The sequence below is a fragment of the Diadema antillarum genome, unplaced genomic scaffold (assembly GCF_040938485.1).
Source record: "Diadema antillarum isolate AM-2024a unplaced genomic scaffold, OU_Dant_1.0 seq00000689_RagTag, whole genome shotgun sequence".
Taxonomy (NCBI): Eukaryota; Metazoa; Echinodermata; class Echinoidea; order Diadematoida; family Diadematidae; genus Diadema; species Diadema antillarum.
The window spans coordinates 1,112,259-1,118,411 of record NW_027271594.1 but is presented as its reverse complement, the minus strand read 5'-3'; positions in this window follow the sequence as shown (position 1 = coordinate 1,118,411).

Here is a 6,153-nt window from a genome sequence, read left to right as displayed (position 1 = left end):
CATAAAAGAAACAAACAATCAGATAAATTGGATCAAGTGGTATCCCAACCTCTTCCCTCTTTTCCTCCAATGAGAGCGTCGCGATTCGAAACAAGATAACGGGAGTAATATCGATATGTAAGCTTCGCGGTCCTTTTGAACATCTCTCACAGCCCACTTAGTGCAGAATTAAAGTCGAAGATACGGTATCCCAGCAAAAACAGAAATAGATTATCAAACGAGTAGTGCACACTGGTGAATTTCACAGACCGAACAGTTTTATCCAGGCATAAAGTAATTAAGACGATATCTCAGCAAAAACGTACAAAATGTAGACAAATCCAATTTCAGTTATATCATCATCATCATCATTGCCCTTTGTGGGATACTCCTTCGCGGTGAAGATGCCAACAACCAGGATACATCATGGCAACGAGTGCCTCTTTCTTGTCGTATGAAATCCCATTCGGGTCTACAAAGGTGACGTATAGAGAAACGACCTTGGAAACTTATTTGGATGGAGTGCTTTATACTTGGAGAAACCGGCAATTTCTTTTGTTGTTGTTGTTGTTGTTGTTGTTGTTATTGTTGCTGCTGCTGCTGTTCAAGTTATTGATTATTGTCAGATTTCAATATCACGTGTCCTCTGTAGAGCACGTACTTACATTCAAGCATCTGTCTTCTTTTCCTGAATCTAATAGGAAGGAGGAGATTTCATTGCCAAGTATTTTGCGCGTCTATAGCGGAAGCTTTTATCAACTAAGTTCACCAAGCAATCAAGTCAACATTTCTTTTTACCTTTTTACATCGCACTTGACGATACAATATGCAATTACTGGGGTTTATGTAGGGAACCATTGCTCGTAATGATTTGAATGTTGTGTATTCAAAATAATAAAAAAGTTGTATTTTTCAAGACATAAATGATTTAGTTCTTATCATTAAATTTCAATAGGTTTCCCGCAAAACATTGTTTTCATGTCTCTTAAAAATAAAGCTATATTTCCAATTACACGTGTTTGTTATAGCAAGTTTAGTGACGGAAAATGTCATCAATACCAAACTAGTTGAATCTACATCTTTTGGTAGTGTTACATGATTCACCTCAATTCCATGTGCAATTAGTTGGGAATTAACACATTGATTTTTTTTTTGTTTTGAGTATCGGCATTTTCGAGTCACTAAGTCTACTTCTCTTAACCATTTTTACGTGACACTTGTAGATTCAATATGCAATTACTTGGGAATTAAAGGCCCGGTCACACAGCGCTTTACGACTTAATCACGGCCAAAACACGTCAATAAGTGGTCTCCTGTGAAGCAGACGAAGTTATTCGCGTTGATGTCGAGTTTAAGACGAGCTGCAGTCGATTAATAGACGTGGCAGGATGCGGGGGAAAATCGGAACGGCGCGCGGCGTCGGACGCGGTAAAAAGTTTTGAACTGCTTAAAATTTTATTCCGCGGACAACACACGTGATAATCCGTGTTCAGGCAGTGTTTAAACTTGAGGAGACGCGGTAAGACGCAAAAGTTTAGCGGTCTGTCACGGGCAGAACAAGGGAATCAATTGGTATCACGGGAAATAGCGTGTGTTTAGCGGTTTATCACTGACAAATGGATTTTTCCGCGTACATACACGTGGCTGGACATGGTTAGCCGTGCTTAGGCAGTGCTTCAACAGTGGAACAGCCGCCAACGGCCATACCCCGTACAAAGGACGGCCAAACCAAAATTGACCAAAAAATTACCACGTACGACCACGTCCACTAGATTTTCATGACTTTGTGTACGTGATTTAGACGTGGAGTGCTGTGTGACCGGGGTTAACGCCTTGATCGTCTTGTTTTGAATACTGGTATTTTCGATTAAAATGAATAGGTTGAATGTTTGAAAATTAATGTTGTTATAAGATGTTATATGATGTTTTTCTGTTTTAAATTGTTGGCAAAAAGGTGCCTCTCTTATATTTTATTTGTCATTTGATTGTTGTTCATGAACATATGTATTGTATATTTTTGTTTTGTTTTGTAAAAAGCATGTGAACAAAACAAATATCCATGATAATCATATGGACAATAAAAACTGAAATGAACGAATGAATGAAGTAGTCGGAGCCCTTTTCTGGGAAGACATACACAAACAATAAGAATGAAATTTTTGAAGACGTCCGTGGCGGTAGAACTTTGGGTGGCCGGGTAAAAGGCTTATGGCGCACCACGTATTCTTTCTAGGGTATAATGTGTGTGGCCTTGAAAAGGGCCTACCCAGTCCCGACGTTTCGGCTAGCATGTTCTAGAACCCTGAGAAATGCGAGAACATGCTTGCTGAAACGTCGAAATTGGTTAGGACCTTTTCAGGCATGATCCTATGTTAGTTTTTACAATCGCCGTTTGTATGGTCTTTGCTAATATTTTCTTGCTTTTCAAATGATTTCTTGATTTTCATTCCTGATTTTTCTTCCTGTAGCTCGCCATGTTCTAACACCATGTCGCATTGAATTTGTGTAATTTCACTTAACGCGTTTTTATACCTGCCGAGACATTCACTTTTAATGATTATGTTTGTCTTCATGTTCTCGGATAATGTTCACAATCATGGAACCCTTATCTTTGTTTTGTTTTGTTTTGGTTTTTTTTAATAAAACCACGAAGATTCCCATCGCCAAGTTCCCTTTCTTTATCTTTCTGTGTATCATTTTTGTTTTGTTTGTTTGTTCGTTTGTTGTTTTTATACTTGCTCTGGTATTTGCGTCTTTTGATTGTATATATATACATTGTTTGCAAGTAAGTTCCGATGCAGGTAAATGATCTGGTTCGGATTGATACAACAAAATATGGATGGCTAAACAGGAAGAAATAAAACTGATGAAATCATGGCTGGAGGTGAGAAAGAATATTGAAATTAAGCACGCTGGGAGCGTATGTAGGACATGTAGCACATGTAGGGCAAGTGACCACTGAGAGACCGTAAAAATTAGCAGATCTCTCGATGATCTTTCACTGAACTAACCAGAGATCATACAGGTTAAAGGCACCCGCAGTTTTATGACATTCAAAGATTTCTTCTAACAGGGTACTCATATAGGGGGAATACGGGTACGGGCGGAGCATCAGGATTGAGCGTTTATATTGGCTTGTCACAAGGTAAGAAGCTCATACATAATATCCGAGAAGCTTGAGGGAAAACCAAGACATCAAGATGCTCTTCTAACAATTACTTTTACAACATAATTTATTTGAAATTCTTCATCCCAAGATAAATACACTCAAACAATGTGATAGGATTATGATCTTGAGATGTAGTTAGTAAAGGTATAGTAAACGGAACAGCTAGCGGTTGGTGCTCTCACAATTTACCCGGCATGCTCCTGGAATAAACTGGGAACAGAGGTTATAGTACCTGCGATGAGGTTCAAAATAAAAATGTGTTAGGAAATACATATGTCTTCTGGCAACATTATGCACTAGAGGAAATATTTTGCAAAACATGGACTATAACCTAATCTTATAGATTTATATAAAGTATCATTAAATTTTACCCAAATATTTCCGCGCACGTATGTACCAAGTATTTATATAATATTGGCTGGCCTTGAGAATAATACAAGGAAATATTGGACGAGCTATTATATGCACAAATATTGGACGAGTCGAAGACGAGTCCAATATTTTGCTTAACGAGTCCAATATTTCCTTGTATTAACCGAAAATAGGACATCCAATATCATCATTATTATCCTACAGAGGATTTTAGCAAAGAATGTTTTCACTTAGATTAGGCCTACCCTTATGTTTTATGTTTAATGTTTATGTTTAATTATAACAGTAATTTCTAAACTTAAAATATTTCATGACTTATTTCATCGAAACAGTCATGTACATAATTATCCCACGCGACGATCCGATGAATATCATCTTCCATTAATGAGAACCGCATATGCCCAAAGCACATTTCTTTATACCGGACCCAAACTTTGGAATAATCTAGACAACAGTTTAAAAGATTCCCCTAAATTCGTCACATTTAAATACAAATTCAGAAAATATCTACTCTCTACTTATAATTTTAGATAATTCAAATTGTTTTAATTCATGTTTGAGAGCTTTCACCTGTCCTGATGTCGCAGCACTTTGCGTGTTCTGTATGCGGACCTCTCTTCTTTCTTCTCTCCTCTTCCTTTCCTGTCTTTTGTTCTTCGTAGACTTGTATTGTTACCGTCTTCTCTCCTCTCGGTACTGTCTCGCGTCTTATATGTGTGTGGGTAATGTGCGTACGAGTGTGTTGTCCTTGTCATATTTTCTCGGTACACTTGGTTCAGTGAACAGTGTCCAGGCATTAACATTGATATTTTATATATTTTTTTTCCCGACCTGCGTATCTCAATACAACTACACATATATTTTTTTACAAATGATTCAAATAATCTATATCAAATATAATAGCCATAAAAACCCTCGAATAATATATTATTTACTTATTATTTATCTAGCGATCCACGTCTCAGAAGCTTTGCTTTTTAGTGGATCACTATTTTCCATAATCGAATCTATTTTATGTATACTTTGTACTATGTTTTGATTTTTGTTGATTGGAAATTGTACTATTTTTTTTTTATTTTCGTTGAATGGAAATAAACTATGATTTAATTGAATTGAATTGAAAAATACCCTTTCTGTCTCCGAGTGCTGTATGGTCTCCTACTGTACTTGATCCTGACACTCGTCACTCAGATGAATTCCATCTGCCTTTAACTAGAATTATGTTTACACAATCTATATTTACATTTGCTGGACCTAAATATTGGAACAACCTTTCTAACAGTTTAAGGACATCTCCAAGTTTAAGTTCTTTTAAGAGTAATCTGAAGAAAAATATATTGAATAGTTATAAGAATTGTTGATTCTTCATTGGTTGCAAAGAAGTATAAAATCCAACCTTATATTCTGTTGAAATTACAGCTAAACGGCTCCATCCATCCACTACCTCTCGTGTCCTCCTATTTTTTTTGTCTTTTATCTTCACTCCACGCATTAAGCTGCTTTCTCCCCCCCTCTCTCTCTCTCATACACACACACACACACACACACATACACACACTCACACACACACACACACACACACATACTACTTTGTTTCTCTCCTCTCTTTTCCGGCATGACAGCGACTTAGTGTAGGGATTTGTTCAGGGTTTTGTTTCGGATAAGTTAGGTTATAGGTCTTTTTGTCTTAGTTTCTTTGTTTCATCCATTTTCAGTGTTTATCAGTCAATCGATCATATAATTTCTTGTATTACGTGTGGGGGGAATGCAGCCTACAAGCTCAGCTTTTTAGCATTCCTCCCCATTTCCAACATTTTCCTATACCTACAAGTTTTCTGTAAATTTTTCCTTTACTTTGTATGATGAAATTTATGCACTGTATTCAAATTTTGTAATATATTTATATGTTTTTGTTGGAAATGAAAAATAAATGAATGAATAAAAATGAATGGTACATGTACACTCTTCAGTGCAAGTTAATCCACTTCAGTCTCTGATAAAACAGTGATCTATGTATCCACGGTAGCCGTCATGTTACTGTTAGGCCGAGATCTAGCTAATTTAGGCCAGAATTAGATGTATTTGTATCCGAGATCTGAGAAACAATTCACGTCACATCTACCGTAGATCGTGAAAGATCGAATTACTAGTACTGTGTAGTCCTACTGTACTTAGTAACACATAACGTACTATAATATGCATATCGCGCATGCAAATGCAAGCGGCGGCCGGCGGCTACATGTATTTGCATATCGCGCGCGGGCTATCTAGCAGTAGCGCTGAGCTGATCAATCGTCGCCTGCATGCACAAAAAAAAAAAAAAAAAAATGCAACTTGTTTTCATCAAACCTAAATTTAATTTCCTGTTATGAAAGTGATATTTTGAAAAAAATGTATAAAAACAATTTCAACTAATTGATATATGAAATTTGTTTGTATAAACACAGAATTTTAGAAGAAACGATATTTTAGTTAGTTCATGATTGACCAATCACAGACGTTTTTACAGCATATTTCAGGTCATCTCGTATATATCTCAACCAATCACGGTGCAGTTTAAAACATTTTGGGGAATCCCCCTCTTGCTGTCCAATATTTTAAATATTGGTCGCCTCGGCAAAAATATTGGTCGA